The sequence below is a fragment of the Schistocerca americana genome, chromosome 1, assembly GCF_021461395.2.
Source record: "Schistocerca americana isolate TAMUIC-IGC-003095 chromosome 1, iqSchAmer2.1, whole genome shotgun sequence".
Classification (NCBI taxonomy): Eukaryota; Metazoa; Arthropoda; class Insecta; order Orthoptera; family Acrididae; genus Schistocerca; species Schistocerca americana.
The window spans coordinates 1,267,771,839-1,267,794,429 of NC_060119.1; the positions used below are offsets into that span (position 1 = coordinate 1,267,771,839).

Consider the following 22,591-nt stretch of genomic DNA (forward strand, 5'->3'; position numbering starts at 1 on the left):
GGGAGGGTGCTGGTGGCTTGCGACACTTTGAGAATTTCCCGCCTCCACAGCAGGTAGTATACAGCGCTTCCTATAGACTTCCCTATTTCTGTTGGTACGTTCATGACTTGTGCCATGTACCAAGCCTTCGCCAGGATCGTTTCGTTGATCAGCTGTGCTTTCTGATCCAACGTCAGGTTTCTGTTGGCGTGTGTCCTGACGAGTCCTCTCGTGGTGTTCAGGATGTTCCGCCAGTTCTCTGCGGCCATTTTGAGTGGGCAGGCCTGCAGCTGAACACCTAGAACTTTATATCTGTCGGTCACCTGGTACCATGGTCTGGCCTCTCTCAGTTTCCCGTTCCCTATCGGGACGAGCACGGTTTTTTTGGGGTTGGTTTTGGCCCCAGATGCCTTCCCAAAAGACTCTATTATTGGGAGGACTTTGTCGATGTCCTCTTTACCGTCCACGAAAATGCTCAAGTCATCGGCATATGCCATACATGTCACGTTTATATCGTTCAGCTTGTAGCCGTTGACGGTGGCAGCGAGTTTCCTGAGGACTGGGTCGAGGGCTACTGTGAATAGTGCCATCGACAGTGGGCACCCTTGCCTCACAGATTTCCCCAGTTTTATCGGCGTAGATGTCCAGCCGTTTACAGTAACTCTTGACGTGGCATTTGTTAACATGTTTTTGATGACTTGAGCGAATTCGGAGCCAAAACCCAGTCTTGCCAAGGTCTTCAGCAGGTACCGGTGACCGATCCTGTCGAAGGCCTTTTGGAAGTCTACAGAGATGATCGCTGCAGTCGCTCTGTTGGATGCGGCGTGGGCTATAACGTCTCTGTACGTGCAGACGGCGTCGAAAATGTTTCTGCCTAGCACTGCACATGTCTGCCATGGGCTGATTGCTTTTTTGAGGGCGAGCTTCATATTTTCCGCGACGCATTTCGCTACGAGCTTGTAGTCCCGGTGTTCCCAGGCGGTCACCCATCCAAGTACTAACCGGGCCCGATGTTGCTTAACTTCGGTGATCGGACGAGAACCGGTGTTTTCAACATGGTATGGCCGTTGGCGTCCTTATACTGTAGCCGCGCCACAGAAGAAGCGTTCGCCTCTTCTCCCAACACACGCAATCGCCGCTTTCCGTGGCACATTTGACGCAAAGCATGTCTTTCCACCTCGAAGGTGGCGCGGAGTGCGCGCTCGCCTCGGCGTCTCATAGGCGACTGCCGAACCAAGGTGAGGCGCACAACACAGCTGCTGGATGCACCGCCTGTCATTCGTTTGGTGCGTGCGGCCTCCGACACTGGCTGGCGACGCACCTTGTTCCTGTTATCCGGCGCGGGGCTTGCGCGCGGTGTCCTGCTGGACCGACGGAAGCTTTCTCACCTGCCTGACACGCGCCGCGCTTCCAGATATTTGCGTAATTTGCGCGGTGCATTCTCGCCTGCCTCCCCTTCCGTCCCGACTTGTCCCGACTGCCGCTCGCTGCCGCTCGGGTCGCGGTCCATTTGACAGCACAAGCGCGAGAAACGTCTGCGGGAGGACAAATGAATCAATTTATGATTACAAATCGAATTTGGAGCTGTACGCCGCTGCAGAACGATAGGCGCTATCGTATTTCGGAGCATACCGCCCGATTCGTACTGTTTTGTCGTTTTCAAAGACTTCCTGGCAAACTTGGTTAGCACATTCTCCTTCAAACTGAGTTAGTTGCTGCAGTTTCGTTTCTTACGGCCGTTTAAAATGCTTAGGGAAGTCTCTTTGTCACAACAGAAAGGTGGTATGGAAAGAGGGCTGGCAGGAGTAGCGACTAAAAAGCGAAAAACGAACACAGCCAGAGTTCCCAGGCGCTCACCCAACTGAGTCCTAACGTTGTTGCTTCACTTCGGTGATCGGACGAGAACGGAAGATTTTATTTACTTATTTTTTTGTTTGTTTGCTTGCTTGCTTGCTTGTTTTTGTTTATTTACTTTGTGGAATTTAGCACTGCTACAAAGCAGTAGGCGCTGACGTATTTCAAAACTCATCTGTCGATTCGTAGTGTGTTGTTATTTCCGAGGCGTTCTAGCAATCTTCTTTCGCGCATTCTTGCTCAAACTGAGTCCATTACTGCAATTTCGTATCTTACGTTTGATACAGTGGTTTAAAATGCTTGTGGAAGCATCTTTGTCAACACCTGAAAGTTAGTATGAAAAGAGGGCTGGCAGGTGCAGCGACGTAAAAATGAAAAAATGAGATAGAGCCAACAGCACCTTTTTTTTTTTTAAAACGTAATAAACTTTTATTTACAAAATAACAAATACAGTCATGAGATTCCAAGGTATTTTCAATTTCAATTTCAGTTAGTTATCGAGTCTTTTTCTTTTCTTTACTGATATGTAACTTTGTTGCAATTGTCTGTTTCATTATATTTTGTGCATTTGCAGGTTGATTTACACTGTTGCACTGATTTGTAAGTCAGTGGAGCAAGAATATTTCATTTTTCAGTTTTGTTTGCGTTTTTGTTAAATTTTATGGGTTATTGATTCAAACACTTCTAAGTTCTTTACTTTAGGTCGAGTTTTTGGTCTGGTGCCATTATGTGGCTTGTAGCTATTATTAGAGATGTCTTATTGGCTAAGGCTTACATTTAAGAGACAAAGGACAATGACAAATATGTATGAAAGAATATTATATACATATAGCGAGGTGTCCACGAGATGGTGGTTGAGGGGAAGAGAGCGAGAGAGGGAGAGAGAGAGAAATAGAGAGACAGAGAGAGAGAGAGAGAGAGAGAGAGAGAGAGAGAGAGAGAGAGGGCGATACGGAACACATTTGAAACATAATTAAAGAATAATTCTATAAGTGGACAACTATATTCTAGATAAGTTTAACATGATTAAATATGGATTGAATATAGATGTTTCTTTTGTTAGTCTACTCACATAGTCATCTTCGGCGTAGTGATGTTTCGCACATTTTTAAGAACGCTACCTGGATATGCCCTATATGTGAAGCCGTAGCACTGCGGACACTGTTGTTGCACTGCACAAATTTTATACCGAACTCACATTTAACACACAACACTTTGGGGGCGTTGGAGGGTCTCTGCATCGGTGACGACGGAGGCGTGGAGGACTAGGGGGGGGCGTGGTGTGGCGGCAGCGGTGTCGGCGGCGTCGGCGGCGCCGGCGGCGTCGGCGGCGGCGGCAGCGTCGGCGGCGACGGCGGCGGCAGCGGCAGCGGCGGCGGCGGCGGCGCCGGCGGCGGCGGCGGCGGCGGCGGCGGCAGCGGCGGCGGCGGCGGCGGCGGAGACGTCGGAGGCGGTCGTGGCGTGTGGGGACGGAGGGCGTCCTTGAAGGCGGCGTCCAGCGCTATCTGAAGGTAGTTCTGGAACGTCTGCCTGTAGTTGTTTTTCCGCTTGGCTCGCTTGTGTTCCTCCCAGAGATCGGTGAGGAACTGCACTCCGTCCGTTTGTTTTTTTGCGATTATGGCGTGCGCTGTCATCGCGAACGTCCACATGGTCGCGACGCGTTTGGGACGTGGGAAACCTTTTGCAGCCGGGATCGTGAGGGCTGTGGCTTCTATAGTTCGGTGATCCGCCCTGTTCATGAGCGCCACCATTTTCCTGCATGTCTCCCATATCGCCTGACTTGTCGGACATGTGAAGCGGTGTTCCGCGGTGTCGATCTCGTTGCACACTTCGCAGTGCGGCGACTCGCGCATGGCAATGCGCGCTAGGCGCTCGTTCGTCGGTATCTTGTTGTGTACGACTTTGTACCACGTGTCTCTAGCTTCCGGGGGTATGGCTTTCTCAGAGAGATTCTTCCAGACTTGTGGCCAGTCGTGGTCTGGAAGATTCGTCTCTGTTCTGCTTCTTCCTTGTTTGCCTCTCAGTGCACGATAGATTTTCGCTGCAGTTCTCATCTCTTTCACTGCTAGCGTGGATGAGATGTAGCTACTGTCCATTACTATCTGCTTCAAGTAGCGCATCTTGTAGGGTATTCTACTGACATCTACCGGCGCTTCCCCGGAATCGGGTCTGTGTTCTTTCAGTAGAGACGACGTGGTACAGTCTACACTTCTGTCCTCCATTTGTAGAGCTCGGTGGAGCAACAGTGCCGCGCATTTTCTCGTGACATCTATCAGGCCCAGCCCCCCTTCTTCTCTAGGGAGGGTGCTGGTGGCTTGCGACACTTTGAGAATTTCCCGCCTCCACAGCAGGTAGTATACAGCGCTTCCTATAGACTTCCCTATTTCTGTTGGTACGTTCATGACTTGTGCCATGTACCAAGCCTTCGCCAGGATCGTTTCGTTGATCAGCTGTGCTTTCTGATCCAACGTCAGGTTTCTGTTGGCGTGTGTCCTGACGAGTCCTCTCGTGGTGTTCAGGATGTTCCGCCAGTTCTCTGCGGCCATTTTGAGTGGGCAGGCCTGCAGCTGAACACCTAGAACTTTATATCTGTCGGTCACCTGGTACCATGGTCTGGCCTCTCTCAGTTTCCCGTTCCCTATCGGGACGAGCACGGTTTTTTTGGGGTTGGTTTTGGCCCCAGATGCCTTCCCAAAAGACTCTATTATTGGGAGGACTTTGTCGATGTCCTCTTTACCGTCCACGAAAATGCTCAAGTCATCGGCATATGCCATACATGTCACGTTTATATCGTTCAGCTTGTAGCCGTTGACGGTGGCAGCGAGTTTCCTGAGGACTGGGTCGAGGGCTACTGTGAATAGTGCCATCGACAGTGGGCACCCTTGCCTCACAGATTTCCCCAGTTTTATCGGCGTAGATGTCCAGCCGTTTACAGTAACTCTTGACGTGGCATTTGTTAACATGTTTTTGATGACTTGAGCGAATTCGGAGCCAAAACCCAGTCTTGCCAAGGTCTTCAGCAGGTACCGGTGACCGATCCTGTCGAAGGCCTTTTGGAAGTCTACAGAGATGATCGCTGCAGTCGCTCTGTTGGATGCGGCGTGGGCTATAACGTCTCTGTACGTGCAGACGGCGTCGAAAATGTTTCTGCCTAACACTGCACATGTCTGCCATGGGCTGATTGCTTTTTTGAGGGCGAGCTTCATATTTTCCGCGACGCATTTCGCTACGAGCTTGTAGTCCCGGTGTTCCCAGGCGGTCACCCATCCAAGTACTAACCGGGCCCGATGTTGCTTAACTTCGGTGATCGGACGAGAACCGGTGTTTTCAACATGGTATGGCCGTTGGCGTCCTTATACTGTAGCCGCGCCACAGAAGAAGCGTTCGCCTCTTCTCCCAACACACGCAATCGCCGCTTTCCGTGGCACATTTGACGCAAAGCATGTCTTTCCACCTCGAAGGTGGCGCGGAGTGCGCGCTCGCCTCGGCGTCTCATAGGCGACTGCCGAACCAAGGTGAGGCGCACAACACAGCTGCTGGATGCACCGCCTGTCATTCGTTTGGTGCGTGCGGCCTCCGACACTGGCTGGCGACGCACCTTGTTCCTGTTATCCGGCGCGGGGCTTGCGCGCGGTGTCCTGCTGGACCGACGGAAGCTTTCTCACCTGCCTGACACGCGCCGCGCTTCCAGATATTTGCGTAATTTGCGCGGTGCATTCTCGCCTGCCTCCCCTTCCGTCCCGACTTGTCCCGACTTTGCTCGACTGCCGCTCGCTGCCGCTCGGGTCGCGGTCCATTTGACAGCACAAGCGCGAGAAACGTCTGCGGGAGGACAAATGAATCAATTTATGATTACAAATCGAATTTGGAGCTGTACGCCGCTGCAGAACGATAGGCGCTATCGTATTTCGGAGCATACCGCCCGATTCGTACTGTTTTGTCGTTTTCAAAGACTTCCTGGCAAACTTGGTTAGCACATTCTCCTTCAAACTGAGTTAGTTGCTGCAGTTTCGTTTCTTACGGCCGTTTAAAATGCTTAGGGAAGTCTCTTTGTCACAACAGAAAGGTGGTATGGAAAGAGGGCTGGCAGGAGTAGCGACTAAAAAGCGAAAAACGAACACAGCCAGAGTTCCCAGGCGCTCACCCAACTGAGTCCTAACGTTGTTGCTTCACTTCGGTGATCGGACGAGAACGGAAGATTTTATTTACTTATTTTTTTGTTTGTTTGCTTGCTTGCTTGCTTGTTTTTGTTTATTTACTTTGTGGAATTTAGCACTGCTACAAAGCAGTAGGCGCTGACGTATTTCAAAACTCATCTGTCGATTCGTAGTGTGTTGTTATTTCCGAGGCGTTCTAGCAATCTTCTTTCGCGCATTCTTGCTCAAACTGAGTCCATTACTGCAATTTCGTATCTTACGTTTGATACAGTGGTTTAAAATGCTTGTGGAAGCATCTTTGTCAACACCTGAAAGTTAGTATGAAAAGAGGGCTGGCAGGTGCAGCGACGTAAAAATGAAAAAATGAGATAGAGCCAACAGCACCTTTTTTTTTTTTAAAACGTAATAAACTTTTATTTACAAAATAACAAATACAGTCATGAGATTCCAAGGTATTTTCAATTTCATTTCAGTTAGTTATCGAGTCTTTTTCTTTTCTTTACTGATATGTAACTTTGTTGCAATTGTCTGTTTCATTATATTTTGTGCATTTGCAGGTTGATTTACACTGTTGCACTGATTTGTAAGTCAGTGGAGCAAGAATATTTCATTTTTCAGTTTTGTTTGCGTTTTTGTTAAATTTTATGGGTTATTGATTCAAACACTTCTAAGTTCTTTACTTTAGGTCGAGTTTTTGGTCTGGTGCCATTATGTGGCTTGTAGCTATTATTAGAGATGTCTTATTGGCTAAGGCTTACATTTAAGAGACAAAGGACAATGACAAATATGTATGAAAGAATATTATATACATATAGCGAGGTGTCCACGAGATGGTGGTTGAGGGGAAGAGAGCGAGAGAGGGAGAGAGAGAGAAATAGAGAGACAGAGAGAGAGAGAGAGAGAGAGAGAGAGAGAGAGAGAGAGGGCGATACGGAACACATTTGAAACATAATTAAAGAATAATTCTATAAGTGGACAACTATATTCTAGATAAGTTTAACATGATTAAATATGGATTGAATATAGATGTTTCTTTTGTTAGTCTACTCACATAGTCATCTTCGGCGTAGTGATGTTTCGCACATTTTTAAGAACGCTACCTGGATATGCCCTATATGTGAAGCCGTAGCACTGCGGACACTGTTGTTGCACTGCACAAATTTTATACCGAACTCACATTTAACACACAACACTTTGGGGGCGTTGGAGGGTCTCTGCATCGGTGACGACGGAGGCGTGGAGGACTAGGGGGGGGCGTGGTGTGGCGGCAGCGGTGTCGGCGGCGTCGGCGGCGCCGGCGGCGTCGGCGGCGGCGGCAGCGTCGGCGGCGACGGCGGCGGCAGCGGCAGCGGCGGCGGCGGCGGCGCCGGCGGCGGCGGCGGCGGCGGCGGCGGCAGCGGCGGCGGCGGCGGCGGCGGAGACGTCGGAGGCGGTCGTGGCGTGTGGGGACGGAGGGCGTCCTTGAAGGCGGCGTCCAGCGCTATCTGAAGGTAGTTCTGGAACGTCTGCCTGTAGTTGTTTTTCCGCTTGGCTCGCTTGTGTTCCTCCCAGAGATCGGTGAGGAACTGCACTCCGTCCGTTTGTTTTTTTGCGATTATGGCGTGCGCTGTCATCGCGAACGTCCACATGGTCGCGACGCGTTTGGGACGTGGGAAACCTTTTGCAGCCGGGATCGTGAGGGCTGTGGCTTCTATAGTTCGGTGATCCGCCCTGTTCATGAGCGCCACCATTTTCCTGCATGTCTCCCATATCGCCTGACTTGTCGGACATGTGAAGCGGTGTTCCGCGGTGTCGATCTCGTTGCACACTTCGCAGTGCGGCGACTCGCGCATGGCAATGCGCGCTAGGCGCTCGTTCGTCGGTATCTTGTTGTGTACGACTTTGTACCACGTGTCTCTAGCTTCCGGGGGTATGGCTTTCTCAGAGAGATTCTTCCAGACTTGTGGCCAGTCGTGGTCTGGAAGATTCGTCTCTGTTCTGCTTCTTCCTTGTTTGCCTCTCAGTGCACGATAGATTTTCGCTGCAGTTCTCATCTCTTTCACTGCTAGCGTGGATGAGATGTAGCTACTGTCCATTACTATCTGCTTCAAGTAGCGCATCTTGTAGGGTATTCTACTGACATCTACCGGCGCTTCCCCGGAATCGGGTCTGTGTTCTTTCAGTAGAGACGACGTGGTACAGTCTACACTTCTGTCCTCCATTTGTAGAGCTCGGTGGAGCAACAGTGCCGCGCATTTTCTCGTGACATCTATCAGGCCCAGCCCCCCTTCTTCTCTAGGGAGGGTGCTGGTGGCTTGCGACACTTTGAGAATTTCCCGCCTCCACAGCAGGTAGTATACAGCGCTTCCTATAGACTTCCCTATTTCTGTTGGTACGTTCATGACTTGTGCCATGTACCAAGCCTTCGCCAGGATCGTTTCGTTGATCAGCTGTGCTTTCTGATCCAACGTCAGGTTTCTGTTGGCGTGTGTCCTGACGAGTCCTCTCGTGGTGTTCAGGATGTTCCGCCAGTTCTCTGCGGCCATTTTGAGTGGGCAGGCCTGCAGCTGAACACCTAGAACTTTATATCTGTCGGTCACCTGGTACCATGGTCTGGCCTCTCTCAGTTTCCCGTTCCCTATCGGGACGAGCACGGTTTTTTTGGGGTTGGTTTTGGCCCCAGATGCCTTCCCAAAAGACTCTATTATTGGGAGGACTTTGTCGATGTCCTCTTTACCGTCCACGAAAATGCTCAAGTCATCGGCATATGCCATACATGTCACGTTTATATCGTTCAGCTTGTAGCCGTTGACGGTGGCAGCGAGTTTCCTGAGGACTGGGTCGAGGGCTACTGTGAATAGTGCCATCGACAGTGGGCACCCTTGCCTCACAGATTTCCCCAGTTTTATCGGCGTAGATGTCCAGCCGTTTACAGTAACTCTTGACGTGGCATTTGTTAACATGTTTTTGATGACTTGAGCGAATTCGGAGCCAAAACCCAGTCTTGCCAAGGTCTTCAGCAGGTACCGGTGACCGATCCTGTCGAAGGCCTTTTGGAAGTCTACAGAGATGATCGCTGCAGTCGCTCTGTTGGATGCGGCGTGGGCTATAACGTCTCTGTACGTGCAGACGGCGTCGAAAATGTTTCTGCCTAACACTGCACATGTCTGCCATGGGCTGATTGCTTTTTTGAGGGCGAGCTTCATATTTTCCGCGACGCATTTCGCTACGAGCTTGTAGTCCCGGTGTTCCCAGGCGGTCACCCATCCAAGTACTAACCGGGCCCGATGTTGCTTAACTTCGGTGATCGGACGAGAACCGGTGTTTTCAACATGGTATGGCCGTTGGCGTCCTTATACTGTAGCCGCGCCACAGAAGAAGCGTTCGCCTCTTCTCCCAACACACGCAATCGCCGCTTTCCGTGGCACATTTGACGCAAAGCATGTCTTTCCACCTCGAAGGTGGCGCGGAGTGCGCGCTCGCCTCGGCGTCTCATAGGCGACTGCCGAACCAAGGTGAGGCGCACAACACAGCTGCTGGATGCACCGCCTGTCATTCGTTTGGTGCGTGCGGCCTCCGACACTGGCTGGCGACGCACCTTGTTCCTGTTATCCGGCGCGGGGCTTGCGCGCGGTGTCCTGCTGGACCGACGGAAGCTTTCTCACCTGCCTGACACGCGCCGCGCTTCCAGATATTTGCGTAATTTGCGCGGTGCATTCTCGCCTGCCTCCCCTTCCGTCCCGACTTGTCCCGACTTTGCTCGACTGCCGCTCGCTGCCGCTCGGGTCGCGGTCCATTTGACAGCACAAGCGCGAGAAACGTCTGCGGGAGGACAAATGAATCAATTTATGATTACAAATCGAATTTGGAGCTGTACGCCGCTGCAGAACGATAGGCGCTATCGTATTTCGGAGCATACCGCCCGATTCGTACTGTTTTGTCGTTTTCAAAGACTTCCTGGCAAACTTGGTTAGCACATTCTCCTTCAAACTGAGTTAGTTGCTGCAGTTTCGTTTCTTACGGCCGTTTAAAATGCTTAGGGAAGTCTCTTTGTCACAACAGAAAGGTGGTATGGAAAGAGGGCTGGCAGGAGTAGCGACTAAAAAGCGAAAAACGAACACAGCCAGAGTTCCCAGGCGCTCACCCAACTGAGTCCTAACGTTGTTGCTTCACTTCGGTGATCGGACGAGAACGGAAGATTTTATTTACTTATTTTTTTGTTTGTTTGCTTGCTTGCTTGCTTGTTTTTGTTTATTTACTTTGTGGAATTTAGCACTGCTACAAAGCAGTAGGCGCTGACGTATTTCAAAACTCATCTGTCGATTCGTAGTGTGTTGTTATTTCCGAGGCGTTCTAGCAATCTTCTTTCGCGCATTCTTGCTCAAACTGAGTCCATTACTGCAATTTCGTATCTTACGTTTGATACAGTGGTTTAAAATGCTTGTGGAAGCATCTTTGTCAACACCTGAAAGTTAGTATGAAAAGAGGGCTGGCAGGTGCAGCGACGTAAAAATGAAAAAATGAGATAGAGCCAACAGCACCTTTTTTTTTTTTAAAACGTAATAAACTTTTATTTACAAAATAACAAATACAGTCATGAGATTCCAAGGTATTTTCAATTTCAATTTCAGTTAGTTATCGAGTCTTTTTCTTTTCTTTACTGATATGTAACTTTGTTGCAATTGTCTGTTTCATTATATTTTGTGCATTTGCAGGTTGATTTACACTGTTGCACTGATTTGTAAGTCAGTGGAGCAAGAATATTTCATTTTTCAGTTTTGTTTGCGTTTTTGTTAAATTTTATGGGTTATTGATTCAAACACTTCTAAGTTCTTTACTTTAGGTCGAGTTTTTGGTCTGGTGCCATTATGTGGCTTGTAGCTATTATTAGAGATGTCTTATTGGCTAAGGCTTACATTTAAGAGACAAAGGACAATGACAAATATGTATGAAAGAATATTATATACATATAGCGAGGTGTCCACGAGATGGTGGTTGAGGGGAAGAGAGCGAGAGAGGGAGAGAGAGAGAAATAGAGAGACAGAGAGAGAGAGAGAGAGAGAGAGAGAGAGAGAGAGAGAGAGAGGCGATACGGAACACATTTGAAACATAATTAAAGAATAATTCTATAAGTGGACAACTATATTCTAGATAAGTTTAACATGATTAAATATGGATTGAATATAGATGTTTCTTTTGTTAGTCTACTCACATAGTCATCTTCGGCGTAGTGATGTTTCGCACATTTTTAAGAACGCTACCTGGATATGCCCTATATGTGAAGCCGTAGCACTGCGGACACTGTTGTTGCACTGCACAAATTTTATACCGAACTCACATTTAACACACAACACTTTGGGGGCGTTGGAGGGTCTCTGCATCGGTGACGACGGAGGCGTGGAGGACTAGGGGGGGGCGTGGTGTGGCGGCAGCGGTGTCGGCGGCGTCGGCGGCGCCGGCGGCGTCGGCGGCGGCGGCAGCGTCGGCGGCGACGGCGGCGGCAGCGGCAGCGGCGGCGGCGGCGGCGCCGGCGGCGGCGGCGGCGGCGGCGGCGGCAGCGGCGGCGGCGGCGGCGGCGGAGACGTCGGAGGCGGTCGTGGCGTGTGGGGACGGAGGGCGTCCTTGAAGGCGGCGTCCAGCGCTATCTGAAGGTAGTTCTGGAACGTCTGCCTGTAGTTGTTTTTCCGCTTGGCTCGCTTGTGTTCCTCCCAGAGATCGGTGAGGAACTGCACTCCGTCCGTTTGTTTTTTTGCGATTATGGCGTGCGCTGTCATCGCGAACGTCCACATGGTCGCGACGCGTTTGGGACGTGGGAAACCTTTTGCAGCCGGGATCGTGAGGGCTGTGGCTTCTATAGTTCGGTGATCCGCCCTGTTCATGAGCGCCACCATTTTCCTGCATGTCTCCCATATCGCCTGACTTGTCGGACATGTGAAGCGGTGTTCCGCGGTGTCGATCTCGTTGCACACTTCGCAGTGCGGCGACTCGCGCATGGCAATGCGCGCTAGGCGCTCGTTCGTCGGTATCTTGTTGTGTACGACTTTGTACCACGTGTCTCTAGCTTCCGGGGGTATGGCTTTCTCAGAGAGATTCTTCCAGACTTGTGGCCAGTCGTGGTCTGGAAGATTCGTCTCTGTTCTGCTTCTTCCTTGTTTGCCTCTCAGTGCACGATAGATTTTCGCTGCAGTTCTCATCTCTTTCACTGCTAGCGTGGATGAGATGTAGCTACTGTCCATTACTATCTGCTTCAAGTAGCGCATCTTGTAGGGTATTCTACTGACATCTACCGGCGCTTCCCCGGAATCGGGTCTGTGTTCTTTCAGTAGAGACGACGTGGTACAGTCTACACTTCTGTCCTCCATTTGTAGAGCTCGGTGGAGCAACAGTGCCGCGCATTTTCTCGTGACATCTATCAGGCCCAGCCCCCCTTCTTCTCTAGGGAGGGTGCTGGTGGCTTGCGACACTTTGAGAATTTCCCGCCTCCACAGCAGGTAGTATACAGCGCTTCCTATAGACTTCCCTATTTCTGTTGGTACGTTCATGACTTGTGCCATGTACCAAGCCTTCGCCAGGATCGTTTCGTTGATCAGCTGTGCTTTCTGATCCAACGTCAGGTTTCTGTTGGCGTGTGTCCTGACGAGTCCTCTCGTGGTGTTCAGGATGTTCCGCCAGTTCTCTGCGGCCATTTTGAGTGGGCAGGCCTGCAGCTGAACACCTAGAACTTTATATCTGTCGGTCACCTGGTACCATGGTCTGGCCTCTCTCAGTTTCCCGTTCCCTATCGGGACGAGCACGGTTTTTTTGGGGTTGGTTTTGGCCCCAGATGCCTTCCCAAAAGACTCTATTATTGGGAGGACTTTGTCGATGTCCTCTTTACCGTCCACGAAAATGCTCAAGTCATCGGCATATGCCATACATGTCACGTTTATATCGTTCAGCTTGTAGCCGTTGACGGTGGCAGCGAGTTTCCTGAGGACTGGGTCGAGGGCTACTGTGAATAGTGCCATCGACAGTGGGCACCCTTGCCTCACAGATTTCCCCAGTTTTATCGGCGTAGATGTCCAGCCGTTTACAGTAACTCTTGACGTGGCATTTGTTAACATGTTTTTGATGACTTGAGCGAATTCGGAGCCAAAACCCAGTCTTGCCAAGGTCTTCAGCAGGTACCGGTGACCGATCCTGTCGAAGGCCTTTTGGAAGTCTACAGAGATGATCGCTGCAGTCGCTCTGTTGGATGCGGCGTGGGCTATAACGTCTCTGTACGTGCAGACGGCGTCGAAAATGTTTCTGCCTAACACTGCACATGTCTGCCATGGGCTGATTGCTTTTTTGAGGGCGAGCTTCATATTTTCCGCGACGCATTTCGCTACGAGCTTGTAGTCCCGGTGTTCCCAGGCGGTCACCCATCCAAGTACTAACCGGGCCCGATGTTGCTTAACTTCGGTGATCGGACGAGAACCGGTGTTTTCAACATGGTATGGCCGTTGGCGTCCTTATACTGTAGCCGCGCCACAGAAGAAGCGTTCGCCTCTTCTCCCAACACACGCAATCGCCGCTTTCCGTGGCACATTTGACGCAAAGCATGTCTTTCCACCTCGAAGGTGGCGCGGAGTGCGCGCTCGCCTCGGCGTCTCATAGGCGACTGCCGAACCAAGGTGAGGCGCACAACACAGCTGCTGGATGCACCGCCTGTCATTCGTTTGGTGCGTGCGGCCTCCGACACTGGCTGGCGACGCACCTTGTTCCTGTTATCCGGCGCGGGGCTTGCGCGCGGTGTCCTGCTGGACCGACGGAAGCTTTCTCACCTGCCTGACACGCGCCGCGCTTCCAGATATTTGCGTAATTTGCGCGGTGCATTCTCGCCTGCCTCCCCTTCCGTCCCGACTTGTCCCGACTTTGCTCGACTGCCGCTCGCTGCCGCTCGGGTCGCGGTCCATTTGACAGCACAAGCGCGAGAAACGTCTGCGGGAGGACAAATGAATCAATTTATGATTACAAATCGAATTTGGAGCTGTACGCCGCTGCAGAACGATAGGCGCTATCGTATTTCGGAGCATACCGCCCGATTCGTACTGTTTTGTCGTTTTCAAAGACTTCCTGGCAAACTTGGTTAGCACATTCTCCTTCAAACTGAGTTAGTTGCTGCAGTTTCGTTTCTTACGGCCGTTTAAAATGCTTAGGGAAGTCTCTTTGTCACAACAGAAAGGTGGTATGGAAAGAGGGCTGGCAGGAGTAGCGACTAAAAAGCGAAAAACGAACACAGCCAGAGTTCCCAGGCGCTCACCCAACTGAGTCCTAACGTTGTTGCTTCACTTCGGTGATCGGACGAGAACGGAAGATTTTATTTACTTATTTTTTTGTTTGTTTGCTTGCTTGCTTGCTTGTTTTTGTTTATTTACTTTGTGGAATTTAGCACTGCTACAAAGCAGTAGGCGCTGACGTATTTCAAAACTCATCTGTCGATTCGTAGTGTGTTGTTATTTCCGAGGCGTTCTAGCAATCTTCTTTCGCGCATTCTTGCTCAAACTGAGTCCATTACTGCAATTTCGTATCTTACGTTTGATACAGTGGTTTAAAATGCTTGTGGAAGCATCTTTGTCAACACCTGAAAGTTAGTATGAAAAGAGGGCTGGCAGGTGCAGCGACGTAAAAATGAAAAAATGAGATAGAGCCAACAGCACCTTTTTTTTTTTTAAAACGTAATAAACTTTTATTTACAAAATAACAAATACAGTCATGAGATTCCAAGGTATTTTCAATTTCAATTTCAGTTAGTTATCGAGTCTTTTTCTTTTCTTTACTGATATGTAACTTTGTTGCAATTGTCTGTTTCATTATATTTTGTGCATTTGCAGGTTGATTTACACTGTTGCACTGATTTGTAAGTCAGTGGAGCAAGAATATTTCATTTTTCAGTTTTGTTTGCGTTTTTGTTAAATTTTGTGGGTTATTGATTCAAACACTTCTAAGTTCTTTACTTTAGGTCGAGTTTTTGGTCTGGTGCCATTATGTGGCTTGTAGCTATTATTAGAGATGTCTTATTGGCTAAGGCTTACATTTAAGAGACAAAGGACAATGACAAATATGTATGAAAGAATATTATATACATATAGCGAGGTGTCCACGAGATGGTGGTTGAGGGGAAGAGAGCGAGAGAGGGAGAGAGAGAGAAATAGAGAGACAGAGAGAGAGAGAGAGAGAGAGAGAGAGAGAGAGAGAGAGGGCGATACGGAACACATTTGAAACATAATTAAAGAATAATTCTATAAGTGGACAACTATATTCTAGATAAGTTTAACATGATTAAATATGGATTGAATATAGATGTTTCTTTTGTTAGTCTACTCACATAGTCATCTTCGGCGTAGTGATGTTTCGCACATTTTTAAGAACGCTACCTGGATATGCCCTATATGTGAAGCCGTAGCACTGCGGACACTGTTGTTGCACTGCACAAATTTTATACCGAACTCACATTTAACACACAACACTTTGGGGGCGTTGGAGGGTCTCTGCATCGGTGACGACGGAGGCGTGGAGGACTAGGGGGGGGCGTGGTGTGGCGGCAGCGGTGTCGGCGGCGTCGGCGGCGCCGGCGGCGTCGGCGGCGGCGGCAGCGTCGGCGGCGACGGCGGCGGCAGCGGCAGCGGCGGCGGCGGCGGCGCCGGCGGCGGCGGCGGCGGCGGCGGCGGCAGCGGCGGCGGCGGCGGCGGCGGAGACGTCGGAGGCGGTCGTGGCGTGTGGGGACGGAGGGCGTCCTTGAAGGCGGCGTCCAGCGCTATCTGAAGGTAGTTCTGGAACGTCTGCCTGTAGTTGTTTTTCCGCTTGGCTCGCTTGTGTTCCTCCCAGAGATCGGTGAGGAACTGCACTCCGTCCGTTTGTTTTTTTGCGATTATGGCGTGCGCTGTCATCGCGAACGTCCACATGGTCGCGACGCGTTTGGGACGTGGGAAACCTTTTGCAGCCGGGATCGTGAGGGCTGTGGCTTCTATAGTTCGGTGATCCGCCCTGTTCATGAGCGCCACCATTTTCCTGCATGTCTCCCATATCGCCTGACTTGTCGGACATGTGAAGCGGTGTTCCGCGGTGTCGATCTCGTTGCACACTTCGCAGTGCGGCGACTCGCGCATGGCAATGCGCGCTAGGCGCTCGTTCGTCGGTATCTTGTTGTGTACGACTTTGTACCACGTGTCTCTAGCTTCCGGGGGTATGGCTTTCTCAGAGAGATTCTTCCAGACTTGTGGCCAGTCGTGGTCTGGAAGATTCGTCTCTGTTCTGCTTCTTCCTTGTTTGCCTCTCAGTGCACGATAGATTTTCGCTGCAGTTCTCATCTCTTTCACTGCTAGCGTGGATGAGATGTAGCTACTGTCCATTACTATCTGCTTCAAGTAGCGCATCTTGTAGGGTATTCTACTGACATCTACCGGCGCTTCCCCGGAATCGGGTCTGTGTTCTTTCAGTAGAGACGACGTGGTACAGTCTACACTTCTGTCCTCCATTTGTAGAGCTCGGTGGAGCAACAGTGCCGCGCATTTTCTCGTGACATCTATCAGGCCCAGCCCCCCTTCTTCTCTAGGGAGGGTGCTGGTGGCTTGCGACACTTTGAGAATTTCCCGCCTCCACAGCAGGTAGTATACAGCGCTTCCTATAGACTTCCCTATTTCTGTTGGTACGTTCATGACTTGTGCCATGTACCAAGCCTTCGCCAGGATCGTTTCGTTGATCAGCTGTGCTTTCTGATCCAACGTCAGGTTTCTGTTGGCGTGTGTCCTGACGAGTCCTCTCGTGGTGTTCAGGATGTTCCGCCAGTTCTCTGCGGCCATTTTGAGTGGGCAGGCCTGCAGCTGAACACCTAGAACTTTATATCTGTCGGTCACCTGGTACCATGGTCTGGCCTCTCTCAGTTTCCCGTTCCCTATCGGGACGAGCACGGTTTTTTTGGGGTTGGTTTTGGCCCCAGATGCCTTCCCAAAAGACTCTATTATTGGGAGGACTTTGTCGATGTCCTCTTTACCGTCCACGAAAATGCTCAAGTCATCGGCATATGCCATACATGTCACGTTTATATCGTTCAGCTTGTAGCCGTTGACGGTGGCAGCGAGTTTCCTGAGGACTGGGTCGAGGGCTACTGTGAATAGTGCCATCGACAGTGGGCACCCTTGCCTCACAGATTTCCCCAGTTTTATCGGCGTAGATGTCCAGCCGTTTACAGTAACTCTTGACGTGGCATTTGTTAACATGTTTTTGATGACTTGAGCGAATTCGGAGCCAAAACCCAGTCTTGCCAAGGTCTTCAGCAGGTACCGGTGACCGATCCTGTCGAAGGCCTTTTGGAAGTCTACAGAGATGATCGCTGCAGTCGCTCTGTTGGATGCGGCGTGGGCTATAACGTCTCTGTACGTGCAGACGGCGTCGAAAATGTTTCTGCCTAACACTGCACATGTCTGCCATGGGCTGATTGCTTTTTTGAGGGCGAGCTTCATATTTTCCGCGACGCATTTCGCTACGAGCTTGTAGTCCCGGTGTTCCCAGGCGGTCACCCATCCAAGTACTAACCGGGCCCGATGTTGCTTAACTTCGGTGATCGGACGAGAACCGGTGTTTTCAACATGGTATGGCCGTTGGCGTCCTTATACTGTAGCCGCGCCACAGAAGAAGCGTTCGCCTCTTCTCCCAACACACGCAATCGCCGCTTTCCGTGGCACATTTGACGCAAAGCATGTCTTTCCACCTCGAAGGTGGCGCGGAGTGCGCGCTCGCCTCGGCGTCTCATAGGCGACTGCCGAACCAAGGTGAGGCGCACAACACAGCTGCTGGATGCACCGCCTGTCATTCGTTTGGTGCGTGCGGCCTCCGACACTGGCTGGCGACGCACCTTGTTCCTGTTATCCGGCGCGGGGCTTGCGCGCGGTGTCCTGCTGGACCGACGGAAGCTTTCTCACCTGCCTGACACGCGCCGCGCTTCCAGATATTTGCGTAATTTGCGCGGTGCATTCTCGCCTGCCTCCCCTTCCGTCCCGACTTGTCCCGACTTTGCTCGACTGCCGCTCGCTGCCGCTCGGGTCGCGGTCCATTTGACAGCACAAGCGCGAGAAACGTCTGCGGGAGGACAAATGAATCAATTTATGATTACAAATCGAATTTGGAGCTGTACGCCGCTGCAGAACGATAGGCGCTATCGTATTTCGGAGCATACCGCCCGATTCGTACTGTTTTGTCGTTTTCAAAGACTTCCTGGCAAACTTGGTTAGCACATTCTCCTTCAAACTGAGTTAGTTGCTGCAGTTTCGTTTCTTACGGCCGTTTAAAATGCTTAGGGAAGTCTCTTTGTCACAACAGAAAGGTGGTATGGAAAGAGGGCTGGCAGGAGTAGCGACTAAAAAGCGAAAAACGAACACAGCCAGAGTTCCCAGGCGCTCACCCAACTGAGTCCTAACGTTGTTGCTTCACTTCGGTGATCGGACGAGAACGGAAGATTTTATTTACTTATTTTTTTGTTTGTTTGCTTGCTTGCTTGCTTGTTTTTGTTTATTTACTTTGTGGAATTTAGCACTGCTACAAAGCAGTAGGCGCTGACGTATTTCAAAACTCATCTGTCGATTCGTAGTGTGTTGTTATTTCCGAGGCGTTCTAGCAATCTTCTTTCGCGCATTCTTGCTCAAACTGAGTCCATTACTGCAATTTCGTATCTTACGTTTGATACAGTGGTTTAAAATGCTTGTGGAAGCATCTTTGTCAACACCTGAAAGTTAGTATGAAAAGAGGGCTGGCAGGTGCAGCGACGTAAAAATGAAAAAATGAGATAGAGCCAACAGCACCTTTTTTTTTTTTAAAACGTAATAAACTTTTATTTACAAAATAACAAATACAGTCATGAGATTCCAAGGTATTTTCAATTTCAATTTCAGTTAGTTATCGAGTCTTTTTCTTTTCTTTACTGATATGTAACTTTGTTGCAATTGTCTGTTTCATTATATTTTGTGCATTTGCAGGTTGATTTACACTGTTGCACTGATTTGTAAGTCAGTGGAGCAAGAATATTTCATTTTTCAGTTTTGTTTGCGTTTTTGTTAAATTTTATGGGTTATTGATTCAAACACTTCTAAGTTCTTTACTTTAGGTCGAGTTTTTGGTCTGGTGCCATTATGTGGCTTGTAGCTATTATTAGAGATGTCTTATTGGCTAAGGCTTACATTTAAGAGACAAAGGACAATGACAAATATGTATGAAAGAATATTATATACATATAGCGAGGTGTCCACGAGATGGTGGTTGAGGGGAAGAGAGCGAGAGAGGGAGAGAGAGAGAAATAGAGAGACAGAGAGAGAGAGAGAGAGAGAGAGAGAGAGAGAGAGAGAGAGAGGGCGATACGGAACACATTTGAAACATAATTAAAGAATAATTCTATAAGTGGACAACTATATTCTAGATAAGTTTAACATGATTAAATATGGATTGAATATAGATGTTTCTTTTGTTAGTCTACTCACATAGTCATCTTCGGCGTAGTGATGTTTCGCACATTTTTAAGAACGCTACCTGGATATGCCCTATATGTGAAGCCGTAGCACTGCGGACACTGTTGTTGCACTGCACAAATTTTATACCGAACTCACATTTAACACACAACACTTTGGGGGCGTTGGAGGGTCTCTGCATCGGTGACGACGGAGGCGTGGAGGACTAGGGGGGGGCGTGGTGTGGCGGCAGCGGTGTCGGCGGCGTCGGCGGCGCCGGCGGCGTCGGCGGCGGCGGCAGCGTCGGCGGCGACGGCGGCGGCAGCGGCAGCGGCGGCGGCGGCGGCGCCGGCGGCGGCGGCGGCGGCGGCGGCGGCAGCGGCGGCGGCGGCGGCGGCGGAGACGTCGGAGGCGGTCGTGGCGTGTGGGGACGGAGGGCGTCCTTGAAGGCGGCGTCCAGCGCTATCTGAAGGTAGTTCTGGAACGTCTGCCTGTAGTTGTTTTTCCGCTTGGCTCGCTTGTGTTCCTCCCAGAGATCGGTGAGGAACTGCACTCCGTCCGTTTGTTTTTTTGCGATTATGGCGTGCGCTGTCATCGCGAACGTCCACATGGTCGCGACGCGTTTGGGACGTGGGAAACCTTTTGCAGCCGGGATCGTGAGGGCTGTGGCTTCTATAGTTCGGTGATCCGCCCTGTTCATGAGCGCCACCATTTTCCTGCATGTCTCCCATATCGCCTGACTTGTCGGACATGTGAAGCGGTGTTCCGCGGTGTCGATCTCGTTGCACACTTCGCAGTGCGGCGACTCGCGCATGGCAATGCGCGCTAGGCGCTCGTTCGTCGGTATCTTGTTGTGTACGACTTTGTACCACGTGTCTCTAGCTTCCGGGGGTATGGCTTTCTCAGAGAGATTCTTCCAGACTTGTGGCCAGTCGTGGTCTGGAAGATTCGTCTCTGTTCTGCTTCTTCCTTGTTTGCCTCTCAGTGCACGATAGATTTTCGCTGCAGTTCTCATCTCTTTCACTGCTAGCGTGGATGAGATGTAGCTACTGTCCATTACTATCTGCTTCAAGTAGCGCATCTTGTAGGGTATTCTACTGACATCTACCGGCGCTTCCCCGGAATCGGGTCTGTGTTCTTTCAGTAGAGACGACGTGGTACAGTCTACACTTCTGTCCTCCATTTGTAGAGCTCGGTGGAGCAACAGTGCCGCGCATTTTCTCGTGACATCTATCAGGCCCAGCCCCCCTTCTTCTCTAGGGAGGGTGCTGGTGGCTTGCGACACTTTGAGAATTTCCCGCCTCCACAGCAGGTAGTATACAGCGCTTCCTATAGACTTCCCTATTTCTGTTGGTACGTTCATGACTTGTGCCATGTACCAAGCCTTCGCCAGGATCGTTTCGTTGATCAGCTGTGCTTTCTGATCCAACGTCAGGTTTCTGTTGGCGTGTGTCCTGACGAGTCCTCTCGTGGTGTTCAGGATGTTCCGCCAGTTCTCTGCGGCCATTTTGAGTGGGCAGGCCTGCAGCTGAACACCTAGAACTTTATATCTGTCGGTCACCTGGTACCATGGTCTGGCCTCTCTCAGTTTCCCGTTCCCTATCGGGACGAGCACGGTTTTTTTGGGGTTGGTTTTGGCCCCAGATGCCTTCCCAAAAGACTCTATTATTGGGAGGACTTTGTCGATGTCCTCTTTACCGTCCACGAAAATGCTCAAGTCATCGGCATATGCCATACATGTCACGTTTATATCGTTCAGCTTGTAGCCGTTGACGGTGGCAGCGAGTTTCCTGAGGACTGGGTCGAGGGCTACTGTGAATAGTGCCATCGACAGTGGGCACCCTTGCCTCACAGATTTCCCCAGTTTTATCGGCGTAGATGTCCAGCCGTTTACAGTAACTCTTGACGTGGCATTTGTTAACATGTTTTTGATGACTTGAGCGAATTCGGAGCCAAAACCCAGTCTTGCCAAGGTCTTCAGCAGGTACCGGTGACCGATCCTGTCGAAGGCCTTTTGGAAGTCTACAGAGATGATCGCTGCAGTCGCTCTGTTGGATGCGGCGTGGGCTATAACGTCTCTGTACGTGCAGACGGCGTCGAAAATGTTTCTGCCTAACACTGCACATGTCTGCCATGGGCTGATTGCTTTTTTGAGGGCGAGCTTCATATTTTCCGCGACGCATTTCGCTACGAGCTTGTAGTCCCGGTGTTCCCAGGCGGTCACCCATCCAAGTACTAACCGGGCCCGATGTTGCTTAACTTCGGTGATCGGACGAGAACCGGTGTTTTCAACATGGTATGGCCGTTGGCGTCCTTATACTGTAGCCGCGCCACAGAAGAAGCGTTCGCCTCTTCTCCCAACACACGCAATCGCCGCTTTCCGTGGCACATTTGACGCAAAGCATGTCTTTCCACCTCGAAGGTGGCGCGGAGTGCGCGCTCGCCTCGGCGTCTCATAGGCGACTGCCGAACCAAGGTGAGGCGCACAACACAGCTGCTGGATGCACCGCCTGTCATTCGTTTGGTGCGTGCGGCCTCCGACACTGGCTGGCGACGCACCTTGTTCCTGTTATCCGGCGCGGGGCTTGCGCGCGGTGTCCTGCTGGACCGACGGAAGCTTTCTCACCTGCCTGACACGCGCCGCGCTTCCAGATATTTGCGTAATTTGCGCGGTGCATTCTCGCCTGCCTCCCCTTCCGTCCCGACTTGTCCCGACTTTGCTCGACTGCCGCTCGCTGCCGCTCGGGTCGCGGTCCATTTGACAGCACAAGCGCGAGAAACGTCTGCGGGAGGACAAATGAATCAATTTATGATTACAAATCGAATTTGGAGCTGTACGCCGCTGCAGAACGATAGGCGCTATCGTATTTCGGAGCATACCGCCCGATTCGTACTGTTTTGTCGTTTTCAAAGACTTCCTGGCAAACTTGGTTAGCACATTCTCCTTCAAACTGAGTTAGTTGCTGCAGTTTCGTTTCTTACGGCCGTTTAAAATGCTTAGGGAAGTCTCTTTGTCACAACAGAAAGGTGGTATGGAAAGAGGGCTGGCAGGAGTAGCGACTAAAAAGCGAAAAACGAACACAGCCAGAGTTCCCAGGCGCTCACCCAACTGAGTCCTAACGTTGTTGCTTCACTTCGGTGATCGGACGAGAACGGAAGATTTTA

General features: G+C 50.7%; 6 pseudogenes; all 6 read right to left on the reverse strand.

The window, feature by feature from the left end:
• Positions 1-933: 933 nt before the first annotated feature.
• On the reverse strand, positions 934-1,051 carry LOC124559676 (annotated as a pseudogene).
• A 4,013-nt stretch (positions 1,052-5,064) lies between these two features.
• Positions 5,065-5,182, reverse strand: LOC124559796 (annotated as a pseudogene).
• A 4,018-nt stretch (positions 5,183-9,200) lies between these two features.
• LOC124559918 lies at positions 9,201-9,318 on the reverse strand (annotated as a pseudogene).
• Positions 9,319-13,340: 4,022 nt separating this feature from the next.
• On the reverse strand, positions 13,341-13,458 carry LOC124560041 (annotated as a pseudogene).
• A 4,019-nt stretch (positions 13,459-17,477) lies between these two features.
• Positions 17,478-17,595, reverse strand: LOC124560159 (annotated as a pseudogene).
• A 4,023-nt stretch (positions 17,596-21,618) lies between these two features.
• On the reverse strand, positions 21,619-21,736 carry LOC124560292 (annotated as a pseudogene).
• Between the last annotated feature and the right edge of the window lie 855 nt (positions 21,737-22,591).